Source organism: Nerophis ophidion, linkage group LG08, assembly GCF_033978795.1.
Source record: "Nerophis ophidion isolate RoL-2023_Sa linkage group LG08, RoL_Noph_v1.0, whole genome shotgun sequence".
Taxonomy (NCBI): Eukaryota; Metazoa; Chordata; class Actinopteri; order Syngnathiformes; family Syngnathidae; genus Nerophis; species Nerophis ophidion.
Window position 1 is genome coordinate 59,528,720 of NC_084618.1, and position 20,120 is coordinate 59,548,839.

A 20,120-nucleotide genomic window follows, 5' to 3' on the forward strand; every position below is an offset into this window, starting at 1 on the left:
AACATTTTATACATGATTAATGTGCAGATTTGATTTCAAAACCCAATATGGATTTATTAATACACAGGCATGAGCAAAATACAGATATTAATGTGCAGTTGTGCAACTTTATTAGTGGTTGTGTGTGATTATGTGTGAGTCTTTCAGCTGGGGCTCAAATGAAGTCAGGGCATGTCTAATTTATTTATTGTATGATATGAAGAAGAAGATCATGATCATGTAGTCCATTGCTGGAAAGGATCACTAAATGTGGCACAAGCATTTAAAGAGGCACTAAGTAATTGGGTCGAGTTAGGGCTGTTTGTGGTTCGCGGGAGGTTTGAAATAAAGCAGCTGAAGTGTCCGTGGTGCTGCAACTTGTGAAGTTTACAAAAGGTTTGATTGCATTAGGAAGCTGCTTGTGCGGCTTAGCACAAAGAGAACGCATGCTTCTGTTTGCCACTGCCGCCATTTGATCTCATGATTAGCAAGCTGTTAAAGACTTAGTACCAGGGATTACCTAAACTATATAAATTAACTAATTAAGGTTAACATTATTTAATAATGTACATTAGATCTAATTCTTAGATTATTTAGAATGCACATGTTTAATGAAGCTCCTACCAACTCTCCGATACCAATATTTGAGTTCACTAGATATTTTAAAGTACTTTTGTCATTTCACGCTGTTTGCCAACACATATCGGCGCTAAAGCAAGAGCTGTCACAGAGGCGTCTGGCCAGTGTCAGACAGCCTAGGCCCACCCGCCTCGATCTTCCCTGATGGATTAGGTTTCCATTGCGCCTCGATGCGCACAAACCTGCAACTTCCTGCAGGAATGAATCACTGCAGAGTGAGAGAAAACAATACATTATACTTCTGAGACCTGCCAGTTAGCTATGATGTGATGTTTCCTGCCTGTATAAATGACTTTAGTGAACGCCAAAGGAACACCTGCTCATGGTCGCTATGCAAAAGAGGCACCTTAAACAATGGCAAGTTGAGATAATAGGAGTTAGATTGTTAATAATTGTGATATTTTGTTATAATTTTTAAATATGAGTCCATCTGTGTAATACAGGGGTGTCAAACTAATTTTAGATCGGGGGCCACATGGAGAAAGATCTACTCCCAAATGGGCCGGACTGGTAAAATCACAGCACAATAACTTAAAAATAGAGACAGCTTCAGATTCTTTTCTTTGTTTAAAAATAGAACAAGCAAATTCTGAAAATGTACAAATCATAATGTTGTTGTTGTTTTTGTTTTTTTACACTTACATGTTGCGGTTAAAACCTTTATTTTGTCAGCGCAGTCAGACCGGGTAATGTGAAGGGAAGGTGGAAGGGTACCATTGATCTGAGCTTGAAGAGTTTGGAGACATCTTGAGGCTGTTATAAAAACAAAAAAAAGAGAGCCTCTTAAGTTGCGACTGCTGTCCTGTTTATACATTGATCTTACATTGTTGACGTTGTTCACAACAACATGAGCAGATGAGATGGGTTATGGGTGTCTTTAGCTTTGTAGTTTAATTGCCGTTTCAAGAGGCCGTCTCCACATTGTTTAGTTCAGTGTTGAGCGGTTGAATGATTAGGCAATGAATGAGCGGTCCTGGACATATTGTTTTCCCCAAAAAATATTGCTTCTCCTTACAATGACAGCATGTTACTCATATTTATGTAATTTTCCCTGATACTCTGCGTTAAAAGATGTTTTCCGTTTTATTGGCCAATTCTGTGATTCGGCCCGTGGTTGTGTTAACGCAAAAATTATATGACCTTACGTTTTTTGTTGCGTCTAATAATTATTGATTAGGCATACAAGCGTGGTGTCAAATAAAAAGTTACAACCCTGGTCAGATCCCAAACTTCTAAAGCGCTCACTCATCTGTTTCCCTGTCACAAGCTCAGGCATTTGCATGCACATTGCACGACCCATTAATTATTTCTTTTCGGAATATTATATTTTTATGATCTCGAGAAGCTCTACTCTGAGTCAAAATTTGATTAATTGTTCAGTCCTAGTTAATAATCAGGTCAAGAGATGTAAATGAAGTATTGTTGGCGGGTTTTGAATGTTTTTAGAGGGCTTTACGGGCGTAATAGAGTATACCCATTAGCTGCATTATTAACTCCCTAGTACTTGCTGTATTTGATGACTTAGAATGCATAAAATAAGAAAAACATATATGTTCTTGTCTTACATAGGGATTGTGAATGATAGGCAAAATTCCCCCCTTGAGGATCATCTCAGTTATATAAATCACAAGTTTAGAACCCAGTGTTTGTTTGTTTGCAAGGTTATAATGTCATTGCAAAGATCAGCCAATTTGTTTACAAGTTCCATGTTCCTCTCAAAAACAGGAGCAGCTTAGTGTTTTTAGGAATTTCAGCAAAAATGTTTGTCAGACAAGTTTTTAACTGAACTTGGGAGGCCGGTATGGTGTCATTCCCGGGCAGGATTGGCCTATGTTAGAAAAATATCAATAAATGTAACAGGACATTCAGATTGGTCAAACTGGTTAACACCAACTGTTGCTAACCAAAACAGCAGCACCTATCTAGGCCGATAAATGAAGTTTAGAGTCAGACCAGGTATGGCGCTACACCGTGGCTAGGGGCTGGGGGGTGGGGGGCTATAGCCCCATCGGTAATCTGTTTAGCCCCAGTTCGGCCACCGTAACTGCATTGACGATATATAGACAAGTTTGGCGGCACTTTTACTTTATTCAAATTTCTCATCCATCGAATGTGTTCATAGCTCATATGAGTCAATTCCACCATGTTTTGTTATTTTTTTCCAGGTAGTGAGCCTTCATAATAGGGTACCGGTTGTTCCGGTACAGTCCCTTGTTTTTATGGGTTTTTTTTATTTTGCCCGATCCATCTTATTCTAGTTTGTTGCTCGCTTTCACATTGTAAACAAAGTCTACCCAGCCCCCACAATGCATTGCAAAGGTTGTAAAGTTGTCCAAGCACCCCAAAAGCCACAAGGCAATGACGACAGTGTGTGGCTATATCTGCTGAGCTCTTTTGCCCACATTGGCGTCTGGCCTGCAGATGCAGGTAACAGTTCTGCACCAAAGCAACAAAAGTGTTACAATGTGTATCAAAGGGTATGTCGAAAGCCTATTACCGTATTTTCCGGAGTATAAGTCGCACCAGCCGAAAAAGCACAATAAAGAAGGAAAAAAACATATATAGTAAGTCGCTCTGGTGTATAAGTCGCATTTTGGGGGTAAATTTATTTGATAAAACCCAACACCAAGAATAGACATTTGAAAGGCAATTTAAAATAAATAAAGAATAGTGAACAACAGGCTGAATAAGTGTACATTATATGACTCATAAATAACCAACTGAGAAGGTGCCTGGTATGTTAACGTAACATATTATGGTAAGAGTCATTGAAATAACTATAACGTATAGAACATGCTATACGTTTACCAAACAATCTGTCACTCCTAATCACTAAATCCCATGAAATCTTATACGTCTAGTCTCTTACGTGAATGAGCTAAATAATATTATTTGATATTTTACGATAATGTGTTAATAATTTCACATATAAGTTGCTCCTGAGTATGTCGCATCCCTGGCCAAACTATGAAAAAAAACCTGCTACTTATAGTTCGAAAAATACAGTACATGATTTCAATCTATTTTCAAATGTGCTGTGTACCATAACTTGAAAAAAAAGAAAAAGAAATGTCACAAAATTCGATTATTTTTTTAAGACACCCCTCGAATAAGTCGAGCTCCCCCTTTTGACCCGGAAGACAAAAAAAAAAACCGAAGCTCTCCCTGAATCCGAGTTTACGGTTGCCTCTATGCATGCTCCAGTTTTCCTGTAGCTTCACTACATTTTGAATGGGTAACGATTTCTATAGCTTACCTATGGAGGGGGTGTGGGGGGGACTGTGGCTTAATCATGAGAAGTTCAAAAACAAAGTAATAAAATAAAATAAGTTTGAATATTTCTCTTTTGGTCTTTGCTTCTATGTGATTTTGGTTTGGTTCCTGTAAATTGTGATAAACTTCCATGTTTCCTGATGAAAACAACACAGCAGAAGAGAAGGGAGGCAGATACAGGTGGTGCTTCCACAGCTACACACAAAGTGTATTAAGCGTGTACGTGCGAGGGGGGGTGTGCTTGTTGCCACTGGGAAAAGGCAGGCCATGAGGCAGCAATTACTCCCGCCTCAACGTAGGGGGCGATATTTTTTCTTCTTGCACTTCATGAACTGCCATCACCGGTAGAAGAAGTAGAAGAAAACAACAGATAACAACTGCTACGCTTCCCGCAAACTGTGATGCTTTTTTGCCCTAAAAATGGAGGATTTGATTTCTAAAATAATGATTTTTTTTAAGACAGGACTTTCAATCAAAGCAAGCTATAATACTGGGAGAACAACGACAAAGCTGCCAGGTTTGATTCAAACGTGTGGTCTGAGGACAAAAAATAATGTGTTCATTTCAAAAGGATTGATATACTGGAAAAGAATGACTTTGTGGTTGTGCTACAAAAAAACGTCATTGCTTTCCCTGCCTTTAATTCTCAACGAGTGACCGTGTTTGGACCCAAATGGGATATACTGAGGTGGCGAGTTGTCCAGGGTGTACACTGCCTTCTGCCCGAATACAGCTGAGATACGCTCCAGCACCCCCTGCAACCCCGAGAGGGAAGAGCGGTAGAAAATGGATGGATGGGATGGATCTGAAAAACCTGCCAAGAAGCCTCGAAAAACCTGAAAGCTCATCAGCCCACATTCAAGGTCAGATTTCTTTCAAAATATTTGGAATATTGATCTGCCTCTAAATGAACGGCGGAAACAAAATATCAGCATCCACAGTGCCGATGTAAAGGAACATTGTGACATATTAAGACCTGATAAACGCCATTTGCTTTTTGGGGAAACAGGAGCTTGCGTTTTATGGCAATTATCTCAATTGAGAAAGAGAGACTCTTAAAACTCAAAAAGAGAAAAAGGAGGACTTTTACATTAAAGTCATAAAGATCTCCGTTCAGAAGGAAAGGCGAAAGGACTTCATTTACAAGTAAAGGTAAGATATTTATTATATTATATTCCTTGATTTTTCCTCAGGGATTAATAAAGTACTTCTGATTCTGATGTACTGTCTAGTGCAGGGGTTGCCAAGCTACAGCCCACGGGTGGTAAGCGGCCCGCCAGCGTCCAAATTCCGGCCTGCGAAAAGTCCCAAGTTTAAAAATGTTTATTATTTTTTAAAATCTGTCCTTTCTAATCCATTTCCCCCATCTTGTTACTCTGTGTCTCCTAGCTACTCAGGTATATCATATTGTCTAAAAATGCATTTTCCCATCAATAACATGACATCATTGTCGCAGTGTCGGGCGAGCACGCAGCTATATATATATATATATATATATATATATATATATATATATATATATATATATATATATCCATCCATCCATTTTCTACCGCTTATTCCCTTTTGGGGTCGCGGGGGGCGTTCAAACTCAGAAACTTTATTTATTTTTGCAAATAATAATTAACTTAGAATTTCATGGCTGCAACTCGTGCCAAAGTAGTTAGGAAAGGGCATGTTCACCACTGTGTTACATCTCCTTTTCTTTTAACAACACTCAATAAACGTTTGGGAACTGAGGAAACTAATTGTTGAATCTTTGAAAGTGGAATTCTTTCCCATTCTTGTTTTATGTAGAACTTAAGTCGTTCAACAGTCCGGGGTCTCCGCTGTCCTATTTTACGCTTCATAATGCGCCACAAATTTTCAATGGGAGACAGGTCCGGACTGCAGGCGGGCCTGGAAAGTACCCGCACTTTTTTATTACGAAACTGTGATTCTCTCCAGCAGATTAGATTCTTCCTTTGGTGATGAAGACAACGTCCAGGAAGCCCACAATAATGCTTGTCCTTGGCCATAGTTGGACAATTGTATATTTTTTGAGAAAACACTGCCCAAAATCTTAGTTTTTAGTTGTTTACTCTATAAACCAAAATCATAACTGATCTCTTCATCTAAGAAGTGCAACACACGGTCGGTATAGCTCTGTTGGTAGAGTGGTCGTGCCAGCAACTTGAGGCTTACAGGTTCGATTCCCGCTTCCACCATCCTAGTCACTGCCGTTGTGTCCTTGGGCAAGACACTTTACCCACCTGCTCCCAGTGCCACCCACACTGGTTTAAATGGAACTTAGATATTGGGTTTCACAATGTAAAGCGCTTTCTAAAATATAATTCACTTCACCTCACATTTAGGAGCATACTTTAATGTGAGTTGAGATTATGAAAAGTTTTACAGCACAGGCAGAGAAAATGACTGACATTAGTGGGGTAGGCCAAAGAAAAGGCAAACTACATACAGTGGGGTGCAGGGACCCCTAAATGGGGTTGTTTTAGGGTTCATTTGTACACTCTCAAATACATTAATATCGAGACTGTACATGTGCGCCCATGACTATAAATGCCGTTAAAATGGTAGCTTAATGCATGTCATACTGGGGATATATATGCAGTATGTAGCTTTTTTTCCTGAAGGAACTCTCCTGAAGGAATCACTAAAGTACTATCTATCTTGATGTCGTAAGCCACTTCTGCCTTGTAGCTTGAATTGTAGCTTGCTACAATTCTCCGGGTATAGCTTCCCCTGTAGCTTAGCTACATTTAATGGAGTGTAACTTGTAGCCTAGCTTACTACATTTTCCAAGTAGCTTACTCATGACTGGTTATGGAGAGTTCCACACAGACTTCTTATGTTTACTCTGAGTCAGTTTAGGTAATTTTTTTTGCATTCTGTCTGTAAATGTTTTTTTTTTTTTTTATTAATTGCACAGTGTTGTAATTATTATTCTACCCTTTTTTCATCTGCCCTGTCCTCCCAATTTGTTGATCTGATTCAAGCCATTTCACTTTCAAAATGTACAGCATCATACCATTTTTACTGTCGCAAAAATTCGCATTTTCAGAAATAATACATTTTTTCCTCATGTAATATAAACGGACAATTTTTGAAGCGTCCACATTTACTACAGTTCTCAACCAAGTCAAACTATTCCACCCACAACACACTCTCCTCATCCAACACATGCCCAACTTCCAAAATGTTCTGTCATTCCCATAGTTTCACACTTTTCCTTAACAGTCATTTGCGAGCGTGCTCTCTTTTTAGCTAATCTTTTTGGCACGCATGCTAGCTATTTTAGCTCATTTTGAGAGTCAAATATCTTACTAAATGCATGTTAACTGTTAGCATGCTAATATTTGTATGCCTTAATGTCAAATATTTTGTAATTTTACACGTTAACGTTACCATGTTACGTTTTTCCAGAGTTGTGTTTTGTTACTCGTTGCTATCTGGCTAATGTGCTAACAGTTAGTCTTTTAGTTTGTTTACAGATTTTCAGCATTTGCATGCAATTTCTACAGAAATTGTTTTTCTTAGTTATTATTTTAAACAGTGGTTGCACTTTATTGTAATTTTTTTTAATTCAATCAAATACCATTATTTAGTTCTGAAATATATCTGAAGAAAAAAGGTTTAATAAATTATGTTGATAAATGATCTAAGACGCTGTCCGATGGCGAAACAAATTATACTGTATAAAAAAAAATATGGTAGAAAAACTGCACGCTCGAATATCAACCATGTTTGCTTAAATTGTGTCATTAAGGTTCAGTAATTTATAAATGAGAAATTATGACTTCAAGTCTTTCTTTGGCCAGACAAATCTTATGGATTTTTTTTGTCTTTTGTTTTCAATTTGAATTTTTAGAAAAAAAAAATACCTGTACATACAGTAGGCTTGATATTAATTTAATTACATCTTAGTTGAAATAGTGCAAAACCTAAAAGACAAATTATTATTATTTTTTTAAATCATGGGATGGAAATAATTTTTGCATAATCATTACCATGAAGGAACATAACCACATAACAATAATAAACAGTTAATATAATGATTATTTTTTATCCCAGCATGCAGTGCTCACATGAGATTTGATTTATGTTGATGGCACGACATCATTGGACCTTTTTTGTATTTCCATGCACACCCAGCTACAGAAACAATGTCACAATCAATTCTTAATTTAGATACTAATCTAAATGAGCACTATTGCATACGCAGCCCCAGTCGGCGTATGTAACGACTTTAAAGGCAGTGATAGGATCGAACTCGCTGTGGCAGCATCTGGCAACGTTTTGCAGTAATGGCCGCTAACTCTGGTTATCAGGACTGAGCTCTCTGGATTACGCTTTTATCTCAACACTGGAATTTCAAACTTTCTGCTCTGTGGAAGACTTAATTGAGGAAAGAGGGTTTTTTTCTTTTTTGTGGAGTCGGTCTACTAAGGTAACACCCAGCTGTTGGCGAGATATTAATTTCTGGAGTGTGTCAGGAGCTTTTCTAACCACTTTTTGCTGTTGTTTGTCTTTTCACCACTGCTGTGATTTTATGTGGTTGAGGTAATCCTTAAATGTGGCGTGCAGATGTACAGTCGATTTTTTTTACGCCCTTTTGTGTCTACTGAGCGGCTTTCTTTACCATCAACACCTCTTGAGAGAGCGTGTGTGTGTGTGTGTGTGTGTGTGTGTGTGTGTGTGTGTGTGTGTTCAGGCCAAGGTGGGCCCCCGCTTGTGGCGAACACACCTGATGGCGCCCCTTGTGCCTCCGTTCTCTGGGGAGCCTTCCAGACAGCTCCAATGTTTTTGGGCATGGATCCAACAACAACAGCAACACAGAAGTCAATGGAACTTTGAAAATAAATACGAGCGCCGCACCACTTGCATGTTTATGTTTGCAACGTTGACTGCCATTGACAGGAAAAGCGTCTTAAAAAGAGGCTGACTTTGGTTATCCATAATGCAAGAGCCTGTAATAGGAAACTGCTGTGGAATCACTTTCACATTTTTTGAATAATAGCCAAAGCAGTGAAAGATAAAATAGCCGGCAATGTTGTTTCAATACAGCATGAAATTCAAGACACGAGTTCTCCTAATTCGGTGTCTGGTCCTCCTCCAGAGTACTGGAAAACTCTCCAACTGGGATTGACAGCTACACCCAGTTCCTGTACTACTTCCTAATCTTCCTGAGAACCTAAGATGGGACTCATGGGTGAAAAGGTCACTGTCCTCTAGCAATCCTTGCCTGGCAGGGGGGCGAGGGTTGGGTTAAATTGGAGGGGCAGGTTGAGTATTGAGGTAAGCATTGTGTGTCCAGGGGAGGTACCCAAGTCGGGTTTGGCCCTTTTAGCTTTTGTTGACGGGTTTTGTTGTCATTGTTGGCCAGGTTTAATGCAGCATTCCTCCCGGCTCTGTACTGAGTTTGTACGGTAGAAAGGTGTGGCAGCGAGGGAGGGGGAGAGACCATTAAAAAAAAAAAAGAAATCTTACGTGAAACAATAGACGCTGACCCCTTGAGCAGAAAAGGGCATCGCAATGGGATTAAATAGGACAAGAAATGTCACAATTGTCCTCCTTGACATTAAACTCTTTCATTATTGTCTATTTTAGGGTATAATGAAACACATTTGCAAAGTTTGATTGATTATATCCGTGTATTATCATAAAATTAATGGGATAAGTTACAAAAGTTCAACATTGTACTGCATTTCCAACACATTCCCAGCAATATAATTACAGGAGCCTTGAAGACACCTGCCAAAAATATGGCTGTAATGTTGCGCAAATGTAATGTCCAAAATGAAATAGAATCAGGAAAAGGTTTTATATTAGGGCTGGCAAAAACGAGTTAGCTCAAGTGATTCATCAGAAAAAAATATGATGTTTGGGTTATAAATGCTCTTTTATCTTAACAGCAGCTGGTTACCCGACGTGTGTGTTGTTGCAGTGATCAGGTCAGTGCAAAGATGAGTGAGGAGACTCCAGCTGTTGTGCTCGCTTTTCACTTCAAAATGCACCCAAATCGGACTTTAGCTAAAACTGTTACCAATTCTGGAGCGTATAAATGATACACATTTTAGAAATGTTCCTGGATGAAATTGTAACAATAAAATTGCATTTGTCAGCTTTTTATAAAATGATTGAAAATATGCAAGCATGTAATATAATAACCTGTGATTAATCATAATTTATCCAGATAATATAGTGTCATTAATAATGATTAATTAGAAATTAATAGTTTTAGTGCACATCATATCTATTTGTGTCTATATTTAATTATGTATATCATTTTTTGTTTCCTAAACCAGATTCCAGATTAAGTATTGTAATTGTACTTCTTCTGAAATTCTTTGTAAATATCAATACTAAGTAGGGATGTATACCGAGTATGGGTATTTTTAGGTACAGGTCCGTCCAAGCGGACCATTAAAATTCTTGGACAAATGATACTGCTATCGGTACTTTTTATCCAGCTGTCGTCGTAGTTATGACACACGTGCACTTTCCAATATATTCAGGTGCCACTGCAGAGCATAAAAATAGACTCGAAGGTAAACAGAATCATAGATTTACTTGTCATTAGAATCGCGGACAGAATCAATGTTCGCTAAAAACAGAATCTGAATGCTGAAAGTTGTGGAAATTGTTGTAATGTGACTGAGATGCTGTTATTGAGAGAAAAAAGGAAATCGTGTTTACCGTGCATGTGAAAAATACTCATCTCCATGGAGCTTTGCCGACCAGGGGCCGGCTTTCTATACATGGCCCTGCACGGTGCACCCTTCTGGAGCCACCTCTAACTACCAAACTAACTAAAATACAGAGCCCATCAGTTCTCAAATGACTTCTACGTGTCAGGTGATATGTTTTTTTTTTTGCAAATATGATAACCACTTCCAGTTGTAGACGCAACCACCAATTAAACATCTTCATTTGTAAGTTCTTGACAACTTGTAATACTATAGTTTGAGCACCAGTGTTGAAATAATAACTGATGCATCATTTACTAGGCATGTAAAGTCAGTTTTTTTGTTACATTGTTATTGTACTTTTCCTTATTTGTTTATTCATTTTTGTATTCATTTAGAAATTTAATAAAACAAAATCCGAGTCCATTGTTATTGCCCGAAAAAAGGTGGAATGCCATCTGGTGGTTGGGGAGGAAATCTTGCCCCAAGTGGAGGAGTTCAAGTACAGAGTCTTGTTCACGAGTGAGGGAAGAGTGGATCGTAGAATCTAAAGGCGGATTGGTGCGGCGTCTGCTGTGATGCGGACCTTGCATTGATCTTTCTTGGTAAAGAAGGAGCTGAGCCGGAAGGCAAAGCTCTCTATTTACCGGTCGATCTGCGTTCCCATCCTCACCTATGGTCATATACTTTGGGTTATGACCAAAAGGACAAAATCATGGGTACAAGCGCCCGAAATGAGTTTCCTCTGTCAGGTGGCGGTGCTCTCCCTTAGAGATAGGGTGAGAAGGTCTGTCATTCGGGAGGAGCTGAAAGCAACTCCGCTGCTCCTCCACATCAAGAGGAGCCAGTTGAGGTGGTCCGGGCATCTGGTCAGGTTGCCTCTCCGGGCGCATCCCTGGGGAGGTGTTTAGGGCACGTCCGACTAATAGGAGGCCACGGGGAAGACCCAGGACATTAAGGGGATACTGTGAGTCCCGGCTGGCCTGGGAACACATCCGTAAACCCATGGGAGGAACTGGACGAAGTGGCTGGGGAGAGGGAAGTCTGGGCTTCGCAGCATATCAGAAGAAGATTGATGGATGTTTATGAAACGCTCAACCAAATCCTAGTTTATTTGTTTTTTTGTACAGATGGTATTCAACTGTCTGGTTAAAACATTGTATGAGATTATGTGATAATCACCTAAGGATGTGACAATCAGCTTGGAATATACACAACAATATACACAACACCACTCAAAAGTTTGTAACAATATTTCCTTCTCAAAAGTCCAGTGTCTAGCTATCCAGTAATCCACAGGCCAATATTTATCTACTCAAAAAAGTGAAAAATGGATGTTATATAACAATCCATAAAGTTGTTCAAAAGCAAGATAGCATCCGCTTACAAGTCTGTAATTGTTGTCTGATGTCACTCCATGGCAGTGTGTTTACGTGGCATTGAAACAAATGTTGCTTAACTGCATACAATATATTTGATATGATATAAACTATGATAAGATGTATGTACCATATAAACGGTTTCTGCTCTGCCTACATAAATATTATTTCCATCTGAGTGTAATTGTAATGAATAGAAACACAGTGGTGGGTCTGTGTGGTCTTCACAAGAGGATGACATAACTATATTGCATTGCAAACATAGTTGACTTTTGAAGAATTAAATAGCAGCTGTTAATAAGACTTCCCTGCTGTGAGATCTTACATGGCGTTAACCTCTTGTGACAATAAAAATTGTGATAAAAATGCATTTTTAAAATCTTTATTTACACCAATTACATGTAGTACCGATAAGAGTACCGGTATAGATAAGAAAAAACGATAAGGATATTGTATCAATAAAATCTTAATGATATACACTTCTAATGCTAAATACTGTAAAGCTAGGATTGGGTTGGAGTTGCTCGATTGATTAACATTGTTATTTTTGTAAATGAAATGTTAAAAATACCTTTTTAAAAATAAGTATTTTTAGACCAACACTTTGCGAAAAAGTCATACGTCAGCGACTATGATGAGCTTCTGTAAAAAAGTTGTATAATAATTTATATACAAAATAATAAATTAAGAGAACCGTTTTGAATAGAGAATCGATTCTGCAACAAATCGGAATCGTGAAATGCCCAAAGATTCCCACCCCTAATACATAGCCATCCATCCATTTTCTACCGCTTATTCCCTTTGGGGTCGTGGGGGGCGCTGGTGACTATCTCAGCTACAATCTAACTGTCATATTGAGTGGATACACTGTAACACAGTGGTCCCCAACCAGGTTCCGGGCCGCAGAAGAATTTTTTATTAATTTTGTTTTATTTTAAATTTTTTTTTTGTAATTTTTTTTATTAAGTCTACATAAAAAACACAAGATACACTTACAATTAGTGCACCAACCCAAAAAACCCCCCTTTTTCTTGATGAAAACCTCCCTTTTTCATGACAAAGAAAAAAAACAAAAAACACTTCATTCTGCTTCGACCCAAACCTACAATTTTTGTGATCTGCACAAAAGGAAGGGCCAAGATGGCGTTACCATGAATTGATTTACGTGGACCCTGACTTAAACAAGTTGAAAAACTTATTTGGGTGTTACCATTTAGTGGTCAATTGTACGGAATATGTACTGAACTGTGCAATCTACTAATAAAAGTTTCAATCAATCAAACGTACGCAAGTTACGTGACACGAGAGTATACACCAGGCTTAAAGAATGTCAGTTTTCTATGAAGTGCGTTTTCCATAATCTTGTGGAACATTGACATGACAATGTTCTCGGGAAACCGGTTTAAGTTCATAGTTCACTGCCTTAAAAGTTTATTCTTTACCCGAAAAACATGACATGATTAATGAATGTTGGAATTTAGTGCACTGGTTAAGCCATATTAACCATCCAGTAAGCTATCATGTTATTTCACGTTGTACAATACCGTACATTGTCATCTAGTGAGATAAACAAAACAATGACACCAAAGTATACATGTTTTTCCATTGTTGTGATCGACTTAGGCCATGTCTACACTAAGCCGGATAACCCCTTAAACTAATAATTATTTAGCCTAAATCCCGTTTCGGCCACACTAAACCATAAATTAAGGCAGGGGTGTCAAACTCATTTTCGATGGGGTCCCACATGGAGAAAAATCTACTCCCAAGTGGGCCGGACTGGTAAAATCCCTGCACGATAACTTAAAAATAAAGACACCTTCAGATTGTTTTCTGTGTTTAAAAATAGAAGCACATTCTGAAAATGTACAAATCATAATTTTGTTGTTTTTTTTACACTTACATGTTGCGGTTAATAGTATTCTATCTTTATTTGTCGTTATTTAGATTTTCTGAATGAATGATGTGATGACGTTCATCAGTCAACTCATTGGTGTTAATTTTCAATCAATCAAGATAAAAAAATATCAATCAAATTACAGTATGCCATGTAGTATGTAGTGTGATCATTTTTCTGGATTGATGTACTAACATGTGGTTTTTGTACATACTGTATGTACCATCATCTACAGCAGGGGTCGCCAACCTTTATCACTCAAAGAGCCATTTTGACCCGTTTCACAAAATAAAGAAAACTATGGGAGCCACAAGACTCTTCTGAAATTTAAAATGAAATAACACAGCGTAAAGAAATGTTTTTCTTTGTGCTACGTATTAGCCAGGGGTATCAGACACGCGACACGGCCCGCACCTTAATATGAAAATTTAATATTAGTGCGGCCCGCGAGTTTTATTTGAATGCCGCTTGACATCACATTTGCCAACCATCTCAATTTTTCCGGGAGACTACCAAGTTTCAGGGCAACCATTCTCTCGACTGTCTGCTGGTTTTCACCCAAACAACAAAAATAAAGGCGTGCTATGACCCCTGATCTACAGAGATACAAATAATTGCTATTGCAACATCCAGTGGACACATGTAAAAGAGCTGTTTCTTTCATTCGAAAATTTCAGGTTAATTTGTATACTTAGCAAACTCATCCCGCGGGCCAGATAAAACCTGTTCGCGGGCCTAATCCGGCCCGTGGGCCGAACGTTTGACATCCCTAGTTCAAGGTAACCCTCCTTGGATAATTTTTTACACGGGTAAGCGCGCCATGTATTTCTTGAATTTCCGACTCTTAGCTTTGTATGGACTCATTGATAGTTTACAAACTGAGTTCGGAGGGGAAGTGACGCCAGAAAGGCCGCGCCCCACACGGGAAGTGACGTCAGATAGGCCGCGCCACAGCCAGCTTCATAATAACCTGTTTCCACTCGGAGGTAAATATGGAGGCGAGTCATTCAGACATGCCCGTGTTTCTCCTTCCTCTACATGTACAGACAATGGTGGAAATCACACATGAATACCTTCTCACTTCTAAGATGGCAAGAAAATTGTGATTCTACTTAACGTAAAACTTTGTCCAATTGTTGAAGGAGAGACAACGAGAATGCGAGTCCCTGAAGATGTGATAAAAAAAAGGTAGCGTGTGCTTTGTAATACCTGTCCGTCGAGGGAAGATTATGGAAAATGTGGACTGGCAAAGCAGATTGTATCAGTTGGTGTCCGCCATGTGTGTCGTGGACTCAACGTCTAGGTCCAGAGTATATAAAGTCACCAAAAACGAATGTGAAACGAAAATGAAGGTGAAGGCAAAAGAGTAAAGAGTGTCCTGACCAGATATCTAGATCCCTATATTGACTGATGTAAAATGTTTATCACATTGTTTACTTTCACGTGTCCATTAAAGATTTGATTAATTTATGATGTCTCAGGTGTGATTCACTACAATAGGGCCCCACAGCACACTGGATTCCAGTTAGTTGAAATACCACAACACTGGATATTGTTCAGATAAGTTACATTTATTTTAAGAACTTGCACACAAAGCAACACTGGAGGGTACTGTGACCTGCGCATTTTCCGCGCATGCGTACTAGGTCTCATTGAGCCGGCGGACGGAGAGGTGTGGGGGTCTTAAACGACCATTGTGTGTGTGTGTGTGGACAAAGATACGGTTAGGTGGGATTTACCCTGGATAACCTTAGCCGGCTTAGTGTAGAAGGGGCCTGTGGAGGTTGCCCTCCAGGGGGTTCTTCAGACTACTAATTGAGAGCCCGGTCCAGGTTCACAATATAGATTAATGGTTCTTCAATATAGTCTCTTTGGTCGCTTTTCAGCAACTGTCTCTGTGTCCGTCACGCTCTCGCTCCAGCTTCTCTCCAGCTCTAACCCCGTCTCTCCTCCTGGCTGCTGCTTATAACAGAGCGACAGGTGATTAGATAACAACGCCCAAGTGGGCCATCTACGCACCTGTTGCTAATTTCAAGGCCGGTCCTGGCACACCCCGCTTTGCTGCAGGCCCACAGGCCACGCCCCCGTCCCCCTCCACAGGGCCTTAGTGCAGGACATTTCACTGAAATGTTTTGAGTGCTTATTTCTCCCTTCACTATTAGTCTTCTTCCAGAAAACAGTGGACATTTGATATTTCATTTAGTTACAGAAGCACAGCGCTGTTTGTAAAGACTCAACGCAAAAATCTAGTCAAAAATCTATACGGCAGCACTCGTGTTTTTAAAAATCTACAGCAAAAATGGGAGCCTTTCAAAAGTTTTTTGAACTGAATACCCAGTCCACCAGTTGAATTGCCCAAATGAAGGAAGGGAGTAGACTTAAAATGGAACCTTAAGGAACACTACTAGTATAACTAATATAAAGAAGTTGAACAAACTACTACTGCAGGGGTAAGGAACCTATGGCTCTGGAGCCAGATGTGGCTCTTTTGATGACTGCATCTGGCTCTTATATAATCCTTAGCTGACATTTCTACATTATATCCGCTGGTAATCTTTCAGGTTCAAACATTGATGATATTTAATAAACAGACGAGGAGCAAGGAATTATGCAGAGACACAGTTCAATTTGGCTCAATGAGGAGACGTGTTTTCGGCTGTATTCTAGCAAAAGATCCAAACTGCGTTCTAAAAGTCCAGCCTGTGTGCTTCCACCATTTATTTGGGAGGTCCCTGTTTACGTCACTGAAGCTGTCGCTGAGGGAAGGAGGTAATCTCGACAACTCCAGTTAGACACAATATATAATTATGCAAAAATGCAAATGTGTTTGTTGTGGTGATATCGCCTTGTCTCTCTGCTCTGTCCGTGTCACGGCGGTGTTCGGCCTTGGCAGTCAGCGGGCCGTTCCTGGACTCAGACACTGATACCAGACTGGCTGGCAATCTTTTGGATTGTCAGCTTTGCACAGACAAATAAAAATACCACTTGAGCACAATTGATAATAATTATAGCAACGGCCCTCAAACATAAAAGTTGTGTGATAATATATACATAATTATTCTAACATAATCACAACGTTAAAAATAAAATTGAAAATATAAAAATTCTCATGCATTTTAATCCATCCAACCGTTTTTCTACCACACCTGTTCAAGAAGTCGCATTAATGGTAAGAAGTGTTTTATTTATTATTGGTTAGCTTCGGAATAAAAATCTTATTAAAAAGAATAAGAGACTTATTATACTTTAAAAATGTTGGTCTTACTTAAAAGGGCACACATTTTGTTGTATTCAGTGTTAAAAAATAATATATGGCTCTCACAGAAATACATTTTGAAATATTTGGCTTTCATGGCTCTCTCAGCCAAAAAGGTTCCCGACCCCTGTACTACTGCATCTGAAGTAAACAAGCTGAAACAACACTTTGTTGCACAAATTACATTACGAAAAACAACTGACAAAAAGGTAAGGACTAAAAGGGCGGCCTTGAGGTACGCCACCGGGATGTAAACCACAATTTGCACCCTAGTGTTCTGGGGAATGCAAATGGGGTCAAGCTTTGGTCAATTGAAGCTTTACGTAACCTCGTCTTTCTATTTTTCACCACTTGACAAAAGTCTCCTCAGGCATTTTTGTTTTCGCCATCAAGGGCCTGCCTCGTTCTTCCTAGGCATTTTTTAAAACAGATTACAGATAAATGGGTTGTTTTACCCTGAAGCCCACTGTCACTGAAATATGGATGTTTGAAGTGCTCGCCTATACACTGGCAGTCAGCTCAGAAATTACATGCTTCTAGTATGAGCGGGATCAGTCATTCTGATGGCCTCATCACTACCAGTTTGTCATGTCACCAAGGACGAGCGGCCAAATTCCTCAGACCCAGATTGCTATCCTCCGGTTACTGCTTGCTCATCGCTTTCTCCCTGTGGTTTGGTGGAAATGAGAGGAGAGGAAGCCACAATGCTAACAGTAGATTAGTGCACGGGCTTTTGTTTATTGATTAAGTTCTTATTGCAGAAATAGAACTACAAAACAGCCTATTCATAGCAAGTTTACAAATATGTGCGCCTAAATTTTACGTTCAGACATTCAACGTTGAGCCAACGAGATCTTTAATCTGCTTTCATACAGGAAAATAACTAAAACCTTTATGCAGCAGATAAGACATATTTGCTTTCTTGTCTCTGGGTCAGGCACATTTTGCTTGAAGCATTTCGTTGCCTTTGCCAAACCGAAGTTGTTTTTTTCCGAGGCCGGCCTACTGGGAGCCGATTATGACTAATGAGGTCCAAATTTAACGTGACCAGAGGAGGCAGTTTGTGAGGAACACAGGCCTAAATCTTTATCGTGAAATCTTCCTTATGGGCCAGACTTTGGGACAAACCCTCAGGAAGTGAAGCAATACCAACGCCGGTCAAGTTCGACACGATACAGTGGAAGCTTTGGCGACTTCTAAGGAAATGTTTAATGGCTTTTTTAAATAAAACTTAACACAATTTGATGTCTTGCATAAAATTCTATTTCGAACCTGGAAATAAGTTGAATCACAATTTACAAACCTGTAATTGGTTCTTGAACAGGGTTAATAAATACAACAATTTGTATATTAAAGCAAATTTCACTGTAAGAAACAATGTAAACCTGAATAATGGGTTCCAGCCTCGACAAAAGTCCATATTTTAGTAAAAATGTGTACATGTAGAACACAGAATAAAGCTAAACAGTACTTTATGTCACACAAACATGACAAGGGGATGATGCATCAACTATCTATTTAAGAACAAGGCCAAAAACAACAACTAGTTGAACTCTCCCACTTCCCATGCACGCACTCACACACACACATGCACATGTACGCACACACACACACACACACACAGACTCACACACCCTGTCACGAGCTCGGTGGTGCTCTCACAGTTTAAAATCGCAAAACTGCTCAACTACCATGTCGCAACAATAAGATGAAAAAATAAAATCCACTTTATCTTGTCAGTTAAACTTCTTAGTGTTCACCCAAAGAAAGTGGGCAAGTGGAGGTTAAGGATACTTCCTGAATGTTTCAAACGACACATCACTTGTCCATCATGATTAATCACAGGTTATTACTTGCTTGCAAATTTGAAATTTGCTCAAGAAAAAAACCCAATATTTGGGGTATTTTTTTTAGATGACAGAATTTGCGAGTTCAATAGAGAGGACGCTAAGGAGGATAGCTGATACGTCCCTCTGTGCCTATTGGGGAAATATCAAAAGCCGCCAGAGTTGACCCTGTAATCGTTCCCGCCATAACCACCATTCGTCAGCCGAACGATGCGGTGTCAATGCACGACAAAGATTACGCCTGTGTCGCTACTGTGGAAGCCCAAACCATCATATCTCTAACTACACCATCCGTCTCTCCCAGGCAGACGGCGCTCATGTCCCACGCTGCTCAAACTTCTTCTCCTGCGGGGAGAAAGATACTTGAACTTTTACTGACTATTCTAAGGGCTTTCTCCCAGGTTTGTGGGGCCCTTCAAGACCACCAGGATCATTGGCCCTGTGGCGGTCGAATTCCAGCTGCTTCCATCCATCAAGCAACATCCGTTTGTCCACGTCTCCAATCTCAAGCCGGTCTCCACCAGACCGCTGTACCATTGGTCAAAACCTGCATATACTGTGAAGGCCATCCTAGACTGCAAGAGGCGGGGCAGTGGTGTTCATTATCTGGTCAACTGGGATGGCTCTAGTCCTGAAGAACGCTCTTGGGTATCCTAGATCCAGCCTTTCTGTGTGACTTCTACTCTCTTCATCCTGAAAAACCAGGTACGCCGCCAGGGGTTGCCTTATACTGTCATGATCTGGCAGATCTGCTGCCGCCTGTCTTCTTTTTGTTGCAGCGCCTGGTTTCTGAGTCACGGGGCAAAGCCACCTGCATGCACACCTGATACTCATTTCCTCCTAATTACTTAAAATTTCTCCATTCCCTTCACTTGGTGCCAGTAGATTCCTGATGATTAACTTTTCAGTAGTGTTCATCTCCTCTGCTTCGGCTTCACTCGCGCTTCTCGTTTCCTGTGGCTCAGTCCCGTTGCCATGTTATGTTAACTGTCACCTCGCCACATATTTTTTGTGCAATTTCTGTTTCTCTACCCCTTATTTGTGCATTTTCCCTCACACCTTATTCAGTGCGCTTTTTGTTATTATTTTCATTTATTTTTGCTCTGCGTTGGGTTCCTACTCCGGCTTAGTCAATCGTACAGCGACTTGTTAGGTTACCCTGCT

At 39.7% G+C, this 20,120-nt stretch overlaps 1 long non-coding RNA gene across 1 annotated transcript in view; it reads left to right on the top strand.

Moving 5' to 3' along the window:
• Positions 1-19,317, top strand: part of LOC133557098 (uncharacterized) — a 37,792-nt gene extending 18,475 nt beyond the window's left edge. Inside the window, exon 3 of the long non-coding RNA XR_009807690.1 lies at positions 19,261-19,317. This is a non-coding gene — a long non-coding RNA (uncharacterized LOC133557098). The remainder of the gene's footprint in view (positions 1-19,260) is intronic.
• The last annotated feature ends 803 nt before the right edge of the window (positions 19,318-20,120 follow it).